The sequence below is a fragment of the Cynocephalus volans genome, chromosome 7 (assembly GCF_027409185.1).
Source record: "Cynocephalus volans isolate mCynVol1 chromosome 7, mCynVol1.pri, whole genome shotgun sequence".
Lineage (NCBI taxonomy): Eukaryota > Metazoa > Chordata > Mammalia > Dermoptera > Cynocephalidae > Cynocephalus > Cynocephalus volans.
The window spans coordinates 107371186-107385913 of record NC_084466.1 but is presented as its reverse complement, the minus strand read 5'-3'; the positions used below and the strand labels follow the sequence as shown (position 1 = coordinate 107385913).

The 14728-nt window shown below is 37.6% G+C and overlaps 1 pseudogene; it reads right to left on the bottom strand.

The window, feature by feature from the left end:
* Positions 1–11257: 11257 nt before the first annotated feature.
* Positions 11258–14441, bottom strand: LOC134381708 (aldo-keto reductase family 1 member D1-like; annotated as a pseudogene).
* Positions 14442–14728: the final 287 nt, after the last annotated feature.

The following is a 14728-nucleotide window of genomic DNA, read 5'->3' as shown; positions in this document are numbered from 1 at the left end:
TTTCCTCTAGGTTTTTATATTTATTGGTGTATAGTTGTTCATAATTGTCTCTGATGGTCCTTTGTATTCCAGTGGTATATGTTATAATGTCTCCATTTCTGATTTTATTTATTTGGGCCTTTTCTCTTTTTTTTCTTGATTAGTCTAGTTAATGGTTTGTCGGTTTTGACTATCTTTTCAAAGAACTGACTTTTTGTCTCATTGTGTTTTTTGTATTTTTATTCTCAATTCCATTTATTTTTGTTTTGATTTTTATTATTTTTTTTAACCTCTACTTATTTTGGATTTAGTTTGTTCTGGATTTTCTAGTTCCTTGAGTTGGAATTTTAGTCTGTTCATTTGAAATATTTCTGTCTTTTTGATGTAGGTATTTATTGCTATAAACTTTCCTCGTAATACTGCCTTGGTGGTATCCTGTAGGTTTCAGTATGTTGTGTTTCTGTCTTCATTAGTTTCAAGAATTTTTTTTTATTTCCTTCTTAATCTCTTCTTTGACCCATTGGTCATTCAAGACCTATTTGTTTAATTTACATGTATTTGTGTAGTTTTACAAGTTCCTCTTGTTATTGATTTCTAGTTTTATTCCATTATGGTCAGAAAAAATACTTGATATAATTTTGATTTTTTTGAAGTTTTTGAGACATTTTGTGGCCCAGTAGATGGTTGATTCTGGAGAATGTTCCATGTACTGATGAAAAGAATGTGTGTTCTGTAGCTGATGGATGAAATGCTCTGTATATGTCTATTAGGTCCATCTGGTCTAAGGTGCCATTTAAATCTGATGCTTTGTTGTTGATTTTCAGTCTTGATGATCTGTCCAAAGCTGAGAATGGGGTGTTAAAATCCCCAGTCACTATTGTGTCAGTCTGTATCTCTACCTTTAGATCTGATAATATTTGCTTTATATATCTAGGTGCTCTGGTGTTGGGTGCATACATATTCGTAATTGTTATATCCTCTTGCTGTATTGATCCCTTTGTCATTATATAGTGCTGTTTTTTGTCTGTTAGTACAGATCTTGATTTAAAGTCTGTTTTATCTGTGTACGTATAGCTACTCCTGATTTTGTTTCTTTTTTTGCATGGATTGTGTTTTTCCATCCATTCATTTTCACTCTATGTGTCTTTGTAGGAAAGATGTGTTTTTTGTAGGTAGCACGTTGATGGGTCATTTTTTAAAAAAAATCCATTCAGCCTGTCTATAAATATTAATTGGGACATTTAATCCATTTACATTCAAGGTTTTATTATAAATATGTGAAGTATTACTCCTGTCATTTTGTTGGTTGTTTTCTGATTGTTTTGTGTATCCTTAGTTCCTTTCTTTCTCTCTTATTGTTTATCCTTACAGTTTGGTGATTTTCTGTACTGATAAAGTTTGGCTCCTTTCTCTTTCTAATTTTCTATCTACTCTACCAGTAAGTTTCATATTTTCAGGTGTTTTTATGATGGTTGTTATTGTTCTTTTTCTTCTTGGTGTAGGGCTCCCCTAAGCATTTCCGGTAAGGCTGTTCTGGTGGTGATGAATTCCCTTAATATTGCTCATCTGAGAAAAACTTTATTTTTCCTTCATTTCTGAAGCATAGCTTTGATGGATAAAATATTCTCAGCTGGCAGTTTTTTCTTTCAGTACTTTGAATATATCATCCTGTTCTCTCCTGGACTGTATGGTTACTGCTGTTAGTCTAATGGGGATTCTCTTGCAAGTGATGACATTTTTCTTTTGCTATTTTTGGAATTCTCTCTTTGGCTTTAACTTTGGATAGTTCGACTACAATGTGTCTTTGGGATGACCTATTTGGATTGAATCTATTTGTGGATCTTTGATTTTCCTGGATTTGGATGTTCATATCCTTCCCAAGACTAGGGAAATTTCCAGCTATTATTTCATTAAATAGGTTTTCAATATCTTTTTTGTTTTCTTCTCCTTCTGAAATACCCATAGTTTGAATATTTGTTCATTTAATAGTATCCCATAGATCTTGTAAGATTTATTCATTCTTTTTTCTTTTTGTTTTCCTGTGTTATTTCAAAACTGCTAATTTCAAGATCAGAAATTCTTTCTTCTGCTTAACCTAGTCTATTGTTGAGGATCTGATGTATTTTTTTTTAATTCATTCAATGAATTTTTCAATTTTAAGATTTCTGTTCATTTTTAAAAATGGTATCTATCTCTTTGCTGAATTTTTCATTCAGATCATGAATTGTTTTTCTGTTTCCTTGAATTGCTTATCTGTATTCTGTTTTATCTCAGTGAATTTCCTTAAGACAAATAATTCAAATTCATTTTCTGGGAAGTTGGCAATTTCCAGTTCTTTGGGATCAGTCACTGGAGCATTGTTTTTCATTTTTGATGTCATGTTACTTTTTCCCCCCATGTTTCTTGTTTCCCTATGTTGATATCTGTGCATCTGGTAGAATAGTCACCTTTTTGAGTTTTGCAGAATGGCTTGTGTGGGGAAAGACTTTCATCTGCAATGCATCCTAGGGTGTCAATTGGTAGAATGCAATAGCTTTTTACAGATGGATGCAGTGGTGTATATACTCTGTGTAGTTTCTTCATCTATATCCACTTTTGCTATTTCTGAGAGTGACTCAGCAACCTATGCTTTGGAGGTTTGTGGTGGTGGTGGCACAGCTTTGCTGGGGGAGAGTTCACTGGGTTGGTTCACAGACTGGGATGTGCACATTCGCCCCATAGATCAGTCATCTCAGGAGCTAGCTCACTGGGGATGCAGTTGCTTCGTTTATTCTCAGGCTGAGAGTGTAGGCATATGGCATGTTAAGGTCTCTGGACTTGTTTTCCAGTGGTAGGGTCATCATGCTGCTTCTCTGAAAAGGGGTGGTCTTGCCAGGGGTATGTTAGCCAAACTGTTTCTCACTTGGACGTGTGTGTATGTGATGGTTCAAAGAATCTGGGGTGGTCTTCTAGGGGTGTGACAACTGAGCTGTTTCTCTGAGCCAGGGGCATGAGGGCACTTTGGCTTGGCTAGCTGAATGCAGGTCTGTCAGTGGTCCTTCTGCTGTGTCACTTATTGGGGCCAGATGGGAGGTTGTGCTTCCCTCAGCAGTTCAGGATCTGGTCTGTCAAGGGTGGAGCTGCTGAGTTGCTTCTCAGGAAGTGGTCAGGGCCACCAGATGGGGCTTCAGTAAGGGGGCCTGTCCAGCTGCTTCTGGTACTGTTGTCAAGGCTGCTAAGTGGGACTGGTCAGGAAGGAATCTCCTGGCTGCTTCTCCAGCAGGGTGTGAATGTGCTTTATTTCTACCAGCCTGAGGGTGTATTCGTTAGAGTAGAGACCTGTGAGTTGTTTTTCTAGGTTGGGGATTCAGGCACACACAGCTCAGTGCAGGTGGGGCTGGAGGATATTGGGAAGAATGCGTTGGTCCATCTGCCTGTCTGATCTCTGTTTGGAGACATGAGGGTGTGGTGTTCAGCCAGCAGGACTAGGGTTGGCTTCCCAGACTACAGAACTAGAGTCACAGATACTGTGAGCCCAGGCTTTAAGCTGTCAGGATCAGGGTGTTGCAGCTTCTCCTGGGAGAAAGGCAGAGCCTTAAGGCTGCATAAGGTCTGTGGCTACTGGCCCCAGGAAAGGGTGTGCTCCCAGCAATGACTCTGGTTGCAAGATGGCACCATCTTGCATCAGTGTGGGTCATGAGGGTGGGGTTGGGGAGTGCACAGTTTGTGCTCCTGTTCCAGAGTGATGCAGTGCATGTATTCTAGGCAGATCCCCACACTTGGCTGTGTGTTTGTAGTGCAAAATGATCTGCAGGCCCTTCTGATGAGGATGGGGATTGGTGTGGGCCCTCTGCTTACCTTTTTGCAGCAAGGGAAAATTACTCCTGCATCAATTCCAGTGTCGAAGACATGCTGGCTGAGGCCCTGTGCCTTTCTCTCCTCTTTATGCTGCCATCCTGGGCTTTTGTGCTCCACAGGAGTCTTGCCAATCTCCTGCTGCTGTACTTCGATGCCCTCCCATAGATGCTCCGATCAGTATTTAGCTGTCTGTTAGTTCTTCCGGTCCTTTCCTCTGGGAGGAACATGCCCCAGGCACCTCTAGTTTGCCATCTTGCCCTGCCTCCTCCTTATATAATTGTTTTAACTTTTTCTTTTGAAATAATTTCAGACCTAGAAAAAAACTGAAAAAATAGCATAAAGTTCCCATTACCCTTTTCCCACAGTAACATTGTGTATAAACATGGACAATTGCATTCTTATTAATTCAATGCCTATTGTAAAACTTGCAATGCTATTGGTAACACTATTCTTCATTCTTTTCAAAATCTTATGAACGGGTAGAATAAACATTTTCTTTTATTTACGAATGAGAGAATTGAGACCCAAGTCATAGAGCCAGCTAGGGCTGTATCAGAACTGAATTTGGCATACCACAGGTCCTTTAATTAAAACTCATTATTTTCTATTAATAGGTAAAAGTAAACTAGTGTTCAAAGTAGAAGAAATCAGTGTGTGTGTGTGTGTGTGTGTGTGTGTGTGTGTGTGTGTGTGTGAGAGTCACCATCTTGATTGTTGGTTGGCTAATAAAATACTGTGTACCCACATTCGTCCCTCCTTCATATTTAGTCCACACCTTCTCCTCCAATACCTCTAGAACCTATTTCCTGCTTGAGATACCACGACTGCTACCTGGAACTCAGATTTCCCCATCCCTTACCTGTATTTTTGCAAAAATAAATCCCTCATTTATCTTCCTGACCCCACATTGTTACCAGAGTAATTTATATGAACCTCAGATCTAATCACATCATTCTTCTGTGTAAACTTCTTCAGTGAGCTCATTTCTAAGTACCACACAAGGCGTTTAGCACCCATCATCTCCTTTAATCCACACAATCGTATGGAGCAGACACTACATCATTACCTTGATTTGGTAGGTTCAGTTTGAGATCATGTGGTAGCTAATGGCAGAGCCAAGATTTGAACTTAGGAGTCTAGAGACAACCAAATCACCCAGTATCCCCATTGCCTATAGGATAAAGACTGTATTCCCAAGCCAGTCTGCTAGGATTCAGGCTCGATTTTCAGTCATCCTTATAGCAACCTGGTTCCTTGTGTCTTGTGCTCACCTACACCAAACTTCCTGCCCTTCCTGTTTTTTTTTTTTTCATACTACTGTGCCTGATAAAATATAAGACTACTCTCTGCCTGAAATGATTGTCCCTGTTCTCTCTATTTGACAAGACCTAGTTCAAATTCACAGTGTTATATTGGGGTAGAAAAGGCAGTGGTGGTGGCAATGGTCCACCTGAGTGCAGGCAGTAGTTAATGCATTCTGTACAGTGCAGCCATGAATGTGATCCATAGAGAGTTAATGTCAAAATTGACATCTGGTTTTTATTAGTACCATGTAACAGCAATTGTAAAGAATGTCAATAACAACAAAAAAAAGACTCCTCACTGTGGGGGATTACAGCTACCTTTCCCCATGTTACCCCCCTGCAGACTCATCCTCTCCTTGTTTCTGCAGTATTTAGTATGGATTTCTATTAGAACTGCCATCACATCATGTTCCAACTACTTGTCTCTTCTTTACTCAGATCACTTGTTCCTTGGGAACAACAACAATGTTTTAAATACCTTTTTATTCTCAGTGCTGAGCACAAGGCCCAGAGTAGGTGGTGTGTGTATGAATGAGTAAAAAAAAAAATCCTAGAATTATTGTCTTATTATCTTTCCTTGGAAGTACTTTCTTATTAACAATAAATGTGTATATCTTTCTAGTCTAAAGAAATTTTATAAAAGAGCATCTAGTACTTTAAAATTATATAGTTGCATACTATAAAATCATATAATTGTGTATTATAAAATTGCATCAACAAGTTTTAGAAATAAAATCGGATAGTCTAAAGAATCTAGGGGACTTTAGATGAGTAGCATTAAAGCAATCTATTCCATGTGACTCTTGACAGCGTCATGACGAGCCCCAGCTTTGGACCTCAAGAGACTGGAGGCAACGCCCTGGCTTTCCCCCTTATATCACAGTCAGTAACCACAGGGAACTTATTTATTATCTATGGAACTTAATTTTATCATGTATAAAATGACTGCTGTGAAAAATAAATGTATTTTATGTTGCTAAACATAGATGGTGTTTAGCAAAGTGTCTAGTACAAATAATGACTAGTGATTGTCCATTTTTGAAAATTTGCCCTAATTATGAATATTTTAGAGATTTATATACCATAGTTCACTTTAGATAGTAAAAATTAATTCATTAAGTTTACTCATCTTAATTATGAAGCAAACATAAAAGTTTTCATGAAATCAAGGAGAAAAAGATCATTTTACAATGGAGAATTTTCCATTGGCATTTCCCTGAGTTTGGTCCACTGGAATGTAAACTTTGCAATTGATTTCTGTAATAGTATGTTGAGGCTGAGAAGATAATTTCTATGCTGACAAGGGTTTAAAACCCAAAGGCTACAAACATCAAAGATTTTGGTAGAAATGTTACGTGGTTCATATTGAACATAAGGTTAATTTGAAATGACCATAGCAGAAGCCCTATTATCTGATGTGATTGCCACTGGACAATAAATTTGTCAGTAAATTGTGAAGGGATTCAGGAAAACAATATATACACATTTAAAATATTTGTGTTGCTTTTCAATCTTTTATTGAGAAGTCAATGCCTTTCCTTTGAGTATAGTTACCTTGATTGGACTGCTCAGTCTTTTTCTTGTATAAACCATACTCACAATGCCTTGTCTACTATTTGTACTAGTGTCAGTTTATTAAAGGCAGTGCTAGGAGTTAAAGATAATTGTGAACCTGTCTGAAAGCAGAATCTGTCTATATTTTTACAAATATTTCCCACGCTTTCATAGACATCTCACCCATGCATAATTCAATAATTTTCTTTCAGACTTGCTTTGATCAACTTTTCCTGAAATATTTAGCTAGGTTTTCATAGAAACCCAAAACTCTCTTTCCACACTCATATTTCATCAATCTATGTATATTTAATTGTGTGATTCTAATAGCTAGTAAACTGGCATAAACTGACTTGAGAAAAACATAGGCAACTCGCAGTAAGCGTAAAACTTATGTGTAGGCTTTCCAGAAAATAACCTACTAACCATAACTGTCCAATGGAATGTCGGTTAAATGCCTTACAGAGAAAATGGAGGCCATGGCTCAGTAGGGTGGACTAGTTTAAAGGAAATGTTTGGGAACATCAGCTGGATTTAATCTTGAGAGCTAAGCTCCCTTCTATAAACTGAATTTTGCTAATTAAAAATGCTGTGGGATTCTGAGCTTTTGACCTTTAAAATGTTTCAAACTTTTATAACCTTGTTGTTAGGTTATTTCAAGGCAATTCAATTTAACGTGTTGCTTGGTGTTTGGATTTTGTCTTTAGCCAACCCATTTCTCTTTTCATGATCTCCTCTAATCCATGTGCCACAATAAAAATACTAGCTTAATTTTAAAATTTGAGATACATTAAGGAACTGGACAATCATATCCTGTGGAAACAGTGTCTGCCAAACACTTGCAGAGGAAAAACACCAATAATGTCCTCATGCTCTGCTGCATGCTCACATCCCCCTATCCTTCCTGAGCAGCCAAGCTTAAAGAATACCTCCTGACACTGTTACCTAATTTGATGTCGAAAGTTTTAATGCAAGTCACAGAGAACTGATCTTTTGTCAACTCACATAGGTTTCTTTTGGCCTCCTACTAGAACAAATATTTTCTTAAATAGGAACAATTCAATATTATTTGTTTAGGTTAGAATCCCATATTTCAAAGGTTTATGAAATAAATGTGTTTGGTATAGGGGAGATAAAAAGAAGACCGACCTTTGAAAATCTTGATATAATTGATCTGATAAATTCTTAACTCCTGCCAGAGGTTACATTTGAAGTATCTGAAATTTGGAAATGTCTCCAAGAGATTTATCTAAACCTTACTGATAACACTCACTTCTTAATGAGTCATTTGGCTGGGAAAGATAAAAAATTTGCACACCACCCTATGATGTGATAGATTAGATTGGTCTAAATTTACAGATTTTTTTTTCCTCTCCAGTATTTTAAAAATTGGGCGATTTTACAGTTAAAGAGTGAAACACAGGATTACACGGGGTTTATATTCCTGCATGACAGCAAATAGCTGGAGCTCAGCAGCTGCTGCTCCTTGGACAGGACCTTCCCACTTTAATTCCCTGTGGTGTCTCTCAACTCCCATCCTTACTCATGGCCACTCATTTTTGTTACCTGTATGCAGGTGAATTTGCAATCCCTGTCGTGGACTTTATCTTTTGTAAACTTTGTGTACAAAGATATATTGATCTTTCTAGAAGGATTAGGCTTTTCCAGTATAATGAATTGTTTCTTCTGCTGTCTTCATGAACACTTTCAGGCTGTTGTGTTGTACCTTAATCTACTGCAACCACTCAAGGTAGAAGTTAAGAGACCCAGTTTAGCCAGATTTTAAAATTTACAGCTTTAATGTGGATGCAACATCTTGCAAATACACCTTAAGATGAATACCTACCCAGACCCAAGGCATGTGTGGTAATTTACCCTACATACTCTAGGGTGTCCTGACTGTTCGGGTTGCATGTGATTTGCACCATGATTTCTTGGAGACTGTAGTGACGTATGGGAGAAAGCCCAGAATCAACTCTCATTTTTTGTCCTGATTTCCTGAAATATCTGAGCAGGTTGCCCTTGGCCAGTGTCCTTGTCCCTAAGACTTGATGGTGCTTCCCCAGTGGTTTGGCATAAGGAACAGTACAGTTGGAAATCATCCCAGAAAGAGAGGGTATCTGAGGACAAAGACAGACCAAGGATGGTGGGGAGGCTGGAGAAAGTGTGAAAAATAGGATCAGGCTGGGGAGTCCCACAGAGAAGACACAGCTGAGGACAACTAGAGTGGATGTGAAGCTATAAACGATGAAAATAAAAGAGAGAAAAGAAAAGAAAGAAGAGTGTTTTGATTAACTGTCTTTATATTTACTGTTGAGGTTGAGAATTCACTTCTACTGGACATGAAATGTGTGACAAGCCTTGATTCTTAGGATGGAGGCCAAAGAGAAAAAAAATGATTTCTCAGGAAAAACACCTCCATTCTCAGTTATTTAGAATACTTCACACATATTTAAGGTATTATATTGGTCATTATCAAATGAGAGTTTTATACGTAGATGCCTTCTTAATCCTTAAATTCTCTTAGTCTGCAGACCAGTGGGTCTATGGGAGATGCTAAGATTAGCAGAGGCCTTTCTTGTCCCCTGTTACAGCTTGCTCTCTGCAAACGCCAATCAGTGTGTGAGACAGAAGTGCCTAAAAAGAAATCTGTGCATAAAAGAGGGTGGGAAGATGTTGTGGTTTAACTGGAGAAAGCACATCTTATTTGGCTAAAATAGCCCACTTTTAAAATCCTAATATAAACAAAATGTTTTTCTAAATATTGTTTTCCCAGGAAGTGCATGAACCACATATCTTTGACCTTTGATCTAAAATATGGATTTTCATCTTTCAAGATTCAGGGTCAAAGGTTATAGGTCATAGGTTGTTTGAGCTGGAAAAGATTTAGAGATCTGCTAGTCCACTCCTTTATTTTATGGATGAAAAAAATTATTCCCAAGCTGTCATATTTCAACAACTTCTGATAGATTGAAATATATTAGGTACTACTTCAGTTTTAACCTCTATTTTTGGAAAGGGAACTTCTGGGGAGCCCTCTTTGCTCCTGCCCCTGTCTGGATTAGTGCTTTCTGGGCTGGGTACAGGGGTCATCCTGGGACTTCCCTTTGCTGTCATCCTAGGGCTTGCCTTGCCTCTTTCCTGTGTCGGATCCTGAGTTTCCTTGTTTCCATGTCTTTCTCTTTCTTGGTATATACCTTCATTCTGGTGAAGAACATGCTTTATCTTGTATCTTCTATTTATTTACTTATTTATTTATTTTTGTAGAACAGATCATCCTATTTTACTATTTCTTGTGGACAATATATTTTCCAGAGGACAACACTGCAAGTATTAACATTGGAATTGGTGGAAATAATGAATATAAATCAAAATTTTTAAGGTGGTAATTTCTCAGAAGTATGTCTTCAGGTCATTGAAAATTATCTATGAGAAGCTGATCTTAGAAAAACACAATTTTTGAAGAACTCTTTCACACTGTGAAAATGACCTAATGTGAATGAGTAAAATATATTTCTCTAGTTGAATGGAAAATAGGTGCACCTCTATTGCTAAATTCTAATAATCTTCTTATTCACTTAAAAAAATTTACATGTAGTAAAATTATCAGTGTTCTTTTGAATTTGCTACTTTCTCAGAATTTATATAGCTATCCCAATAATACTCTTAAAGTCTTAAGTATAATAATTTTATAAAGCCTCTTCTTCCAATGTTTCCTAAAGCCTTATTTTTAAATGACTTTTTAAAATACAGAATTTTAGTACTATTATACAATTCAGGGTTTTATTAGTGTATGTTGGTTGTTTCAAGCCACTTTGCACAGTGGTGCTGTATGACGAACGTGGGAAAGGTTGATGATAAGAAGGGACAAGTACGGATTACCAGTTATGCTGAAACTCAGGCCCTTTAAAGGATGCAAGAGAGGACCAGTAATTATCTATTCTTCAAGCTGGGTAAAAACTGAACAAACACACACTGGATGGAAACAAACAGCAACAAAGAAGCCATTACGGTTTTGCTGACCACTGTGGTGTTTAATTAATCCTATTTTAAGACTTTCCTACAGTTAGCCCTCTCTCTCTACTCAAGGCACAGCAAGTCATTTCCTTCTTAATAATATATGCGTGGGTCTTACCTTGGCTGTGTCTGCTTTACAACCAGTGCTCTAAACATTCAAGGCACTGCCAGCACACTGGCACATGCTGGCTCTCTGCTTTTTTCATTGTTCTGTTAACTTCTAAAGATCTCAGAATACCAATGGTAGTACCAGATTCACGAGTTATTTGTGTTCATATGTTGCTTTTGAAATCTTTTCTCAAGTCTAATTTATTTATTTATTTTTTTGGTCTGGAAACTAGAATATTGGCTGATAATTTCCAACGAGTTATTTCAACAGATTTAAACCTTTTTTCTTCAACATAGCAAGTCAAAGTCACTTACATTACACAAAAGTGAAGCATGGATCCATTACCACATCATCTGAGGATAGTAAAACCCCTCTCATTTTCAGATATGTAGGAACTGCCCAGCCCAAAGTCCTGGCACATATGGGAGGGAAAACTCTGTTCGGGAAGTCTCTGAAGTCAGTATTTATCATGAAATGGGTGTTTAGGATAATTATACCACATGAGCATTTCCACAACGTGGACATTTCTATTCAAGGCTTCAAAGTTATTCATTTCTTCTTCAGTGAGAGAAAAGTCAATGATCTGACAATTTTCTTTGATCCATTTGGGATTAAAGCTCTTAGGAAATGACAACAACCCCTTGCTGGATGTTCAAATGTAAAACAACTTGAGCTGCGGTCTTATTGTACTTTTTCCCTGACGAGTTCAGAAACGCATCCTTTAGCAAAGGCGGAGAAGAAATACTCACCCAGTTTGGATTCCTAGAGGTCCCCAAAGGGCTATATGCAATAATAGCAATGTCATGTTGTTGGCAAAATTTCAGGAGTTTTTGCTGGGTGAAATATACATGGCACTCAACCTGGTTGCTGAGTGGGGTGTGTTTGAGTTCTGGATTATTCAGGATGAGCTCCAGCTGCCTGACGTTAAAATTAGATACTCGGAGGGATTTCACCAAGCCAGCATCTTTGCAAGCTTCCAAAGTCTCTCAAGTGGCACACAGATCTGACTTGTGATAGAAACATTTGCCGTTTTCATCTCCAGGACATATTTCATCTCCAGGCTTAAGGCCCATGTGTATTTTAGTGATGTAAAGATTGACATAATCTAGTTTGAGAATCTTGAGTGTCCTTTCCAGGCCTGGGTGGACCATCTCTGGGTCAAAATTTGTAGGCCACAGCTTTCTGCAGTAGAAAATATCCTCCCTCTGCACCTTTCCTTCTGCTGTCTTCTCTCTGATGGTGTCCACTAGTACATACTCATTTCTGTAGATGTAGGCCCTGTCAATGTGTTGGTACCTGGTGCTGATGGCAATCTTCACTGATGGTACACAGGTTGCTTCATGAGTCATGTTAGGTTCTGAGTAGGTGCCCAATGATGGGAATGCTGTTTCCGTCACTTAGAGGTATGTGGTGATTGGCAGCACTGAGGTACCTCCTGGAGAGAGAATCTGATGTTTCAGTTTTCTAGAAGTGATTCTGAACACCACAGGGAGAGTCTTTTTTTTTATCTTCTAGAGTAAGGGGACATAGCAGGTAAATTTTTGAGTTCTTGCATGCTTAAAAATGTCTTTATCCTCAAACTGATTGATAACTTGTCTAGGTATAGAATATTAGAAATGGGCTGACTGGTTAGCTCAGTTGGTTAGAGCACATTGTTATAACACCAAGGTCAAGGGTTCAGGGCTCCAAGATGGCCAGCTGCCAAATAAAGAAAAAGAAAAAAAAAAGAATTTTGGAAATCATTCTCCCCTTGAATTTTGAAGGCATTGTTTCTTTGGGTTTCAGCTTCCAGTGTTGGCGTTGAGATGTCTGAGGCCAATCTGACTCCTGATAACTTCTCTATAGCAGTTTTTTCATTCCAGCAGTTTTTAATTTCTGGTGGGCTGATGATGAGTCTTCAGGTGGTTTTTTTCATTTTTTTGGATACTAGGTTAGCCCATTAAGTCTGAAAACTTTTGTGTTTCAGTTTTATGAATTTGCTATAAATTACTAATTTGACCATTTCCTCCTTTCTATTTTTTTTCCCTGTGCTTTTTCTTTCTGGATTTTCTAGACTGGTCCTCTAATTTTTTAATCCTTTCTCTTCTATTTCCATAATTTTTGCCTTTTTGTTTATTTTCTGGGAAGTTTCCTCAACTTTCTTTCCCAACTCTTAAGATGAATTATTTTTATTCCTGTTATCATAATTTTAAGTTGAAAGAATTCTCCTTTTTCCTTAAATATTCCTTCTTTTCATGTTGTGATATCTACTCTTATCTCTGATGCTATAATGCTAATTTTGTTTTCTTCTGGTAATATTTTTTTAAGCTTTCACCTTTGGAGGTCATTTTTAACTTATGTATTTTCTACTCTCTTTCACATTAGAGAATTTCCCTATGTTTGTGCTAACCCTGGTTTTTCTCATCCTAGTAAGAAATGAGAAACTAAAAAAGATTTTTAAGGTTTGTGAACACGGGTGAAACTTGTGGACTGCTAGGCTTGTGTGTTTATAATTCTTTATTATATTCATGGGTTTGGGGAGAGAGTGAAAGTAAACACATATGTTCAATCTATAATATTTAGCTGGGTATTCTGGTTGGTATCCTCTTAAACTACATGCAACATTACTAGGACCTAATAAATCTTTGGTGCTTTTCTTCCAATCTTCCTCCTTTTATCAACATCCTATCTCTTTCTCCTTCCCTATCTATCCATGTGCGTCCCTTCTACCATATTCATGTCATGTTCAGGGGAAACTTGTTCAGTGGATCTGTTTTTCTTTAACATCTTGAGTAATTTGGCAAAAGGCAGTATGGAATACAATCCAGAAAAAAATTAGAGGAATAACTGTCAATCTTTGTCCAAGGCCAGGGCTTTAGTTTAGGATGATATAAGCAAATACCAGGTAGCTTCCACTTAATTCAAGAAATATGTATCGAGCTCCAATTATGTGCTCTGCACATAATTGCCACTGTAATAAAAGTAAACAGACAAAAAATAAAATAGTATACTGTATTGCACCACGCTGACATGCTAATATTTTCTGCCTGAGCCATGACATTGGACCGACTACTGCACATTTCATTATTTTAACAGGAACTCTGAATTGGTTCATACAGATGCCGAATTAATTAAGGTCCTCAAAAGTTTAAAATTGGAATTTTATCTAAGCCTTTTCTTTTTTTATCATTATAGAAATTTTGAATCTGCCAATTCAATTTTTTTGTTGCCCCAGACTGTCTTGCACCATGCTTTCTAAGCAGGTATGCCGTATGGGTTGGTGGTTGAGGATACTGGCCTAAAACTTTGGTCAATATGACTATAACTGCTCAGATATGATAGAAAAATCAACGTCTCACTTAAACTTGGGAGGTGGAAAGCAAGCAAAAAGATTGCCACCATAAGTGCCATACGTGGTGAAGAAGATTCTGAGGTTAGATCCAAGTTTAGAGAAAGGGAGCATGGTAGTACATGCACATTGTTTTTATTTCTCAGATAAGCAGTCTCCATGGGTCTCCAGTGAACGGACAATGAGATAAGCGTGATTAACAGGCTCAAAGTCAGATCTTTCATCTTCCATGCCCACACCAGCCTGTCCCCCACTGAGCATCTTACAACCTCTTGTCTGCCAGAATGGAGTAGGCCTTGGATTTTCTGTCCATGGCTCTATTTCCGAAACTACATTTTAAATATAGGAAGTATAATGTAGCCCTTCCCCTAAAAACTGGCTGTTTGAATGAAGATGTGTCTGTACACAACGCCAATTAAAGATATATGCGTATATGGTGACCACAGTTAGTAACAAAGTATTGTATGCTTGCAAATTGATAAGAAAGTAGAATTTATGTGTTCTCGCCATGAAAACATAAGTATGTAAGGTAATATGTTCATTAGCGTGATTTAGCTATTCCACAACCTGTACGTATTTCAAAACATGTTGTACATGAGA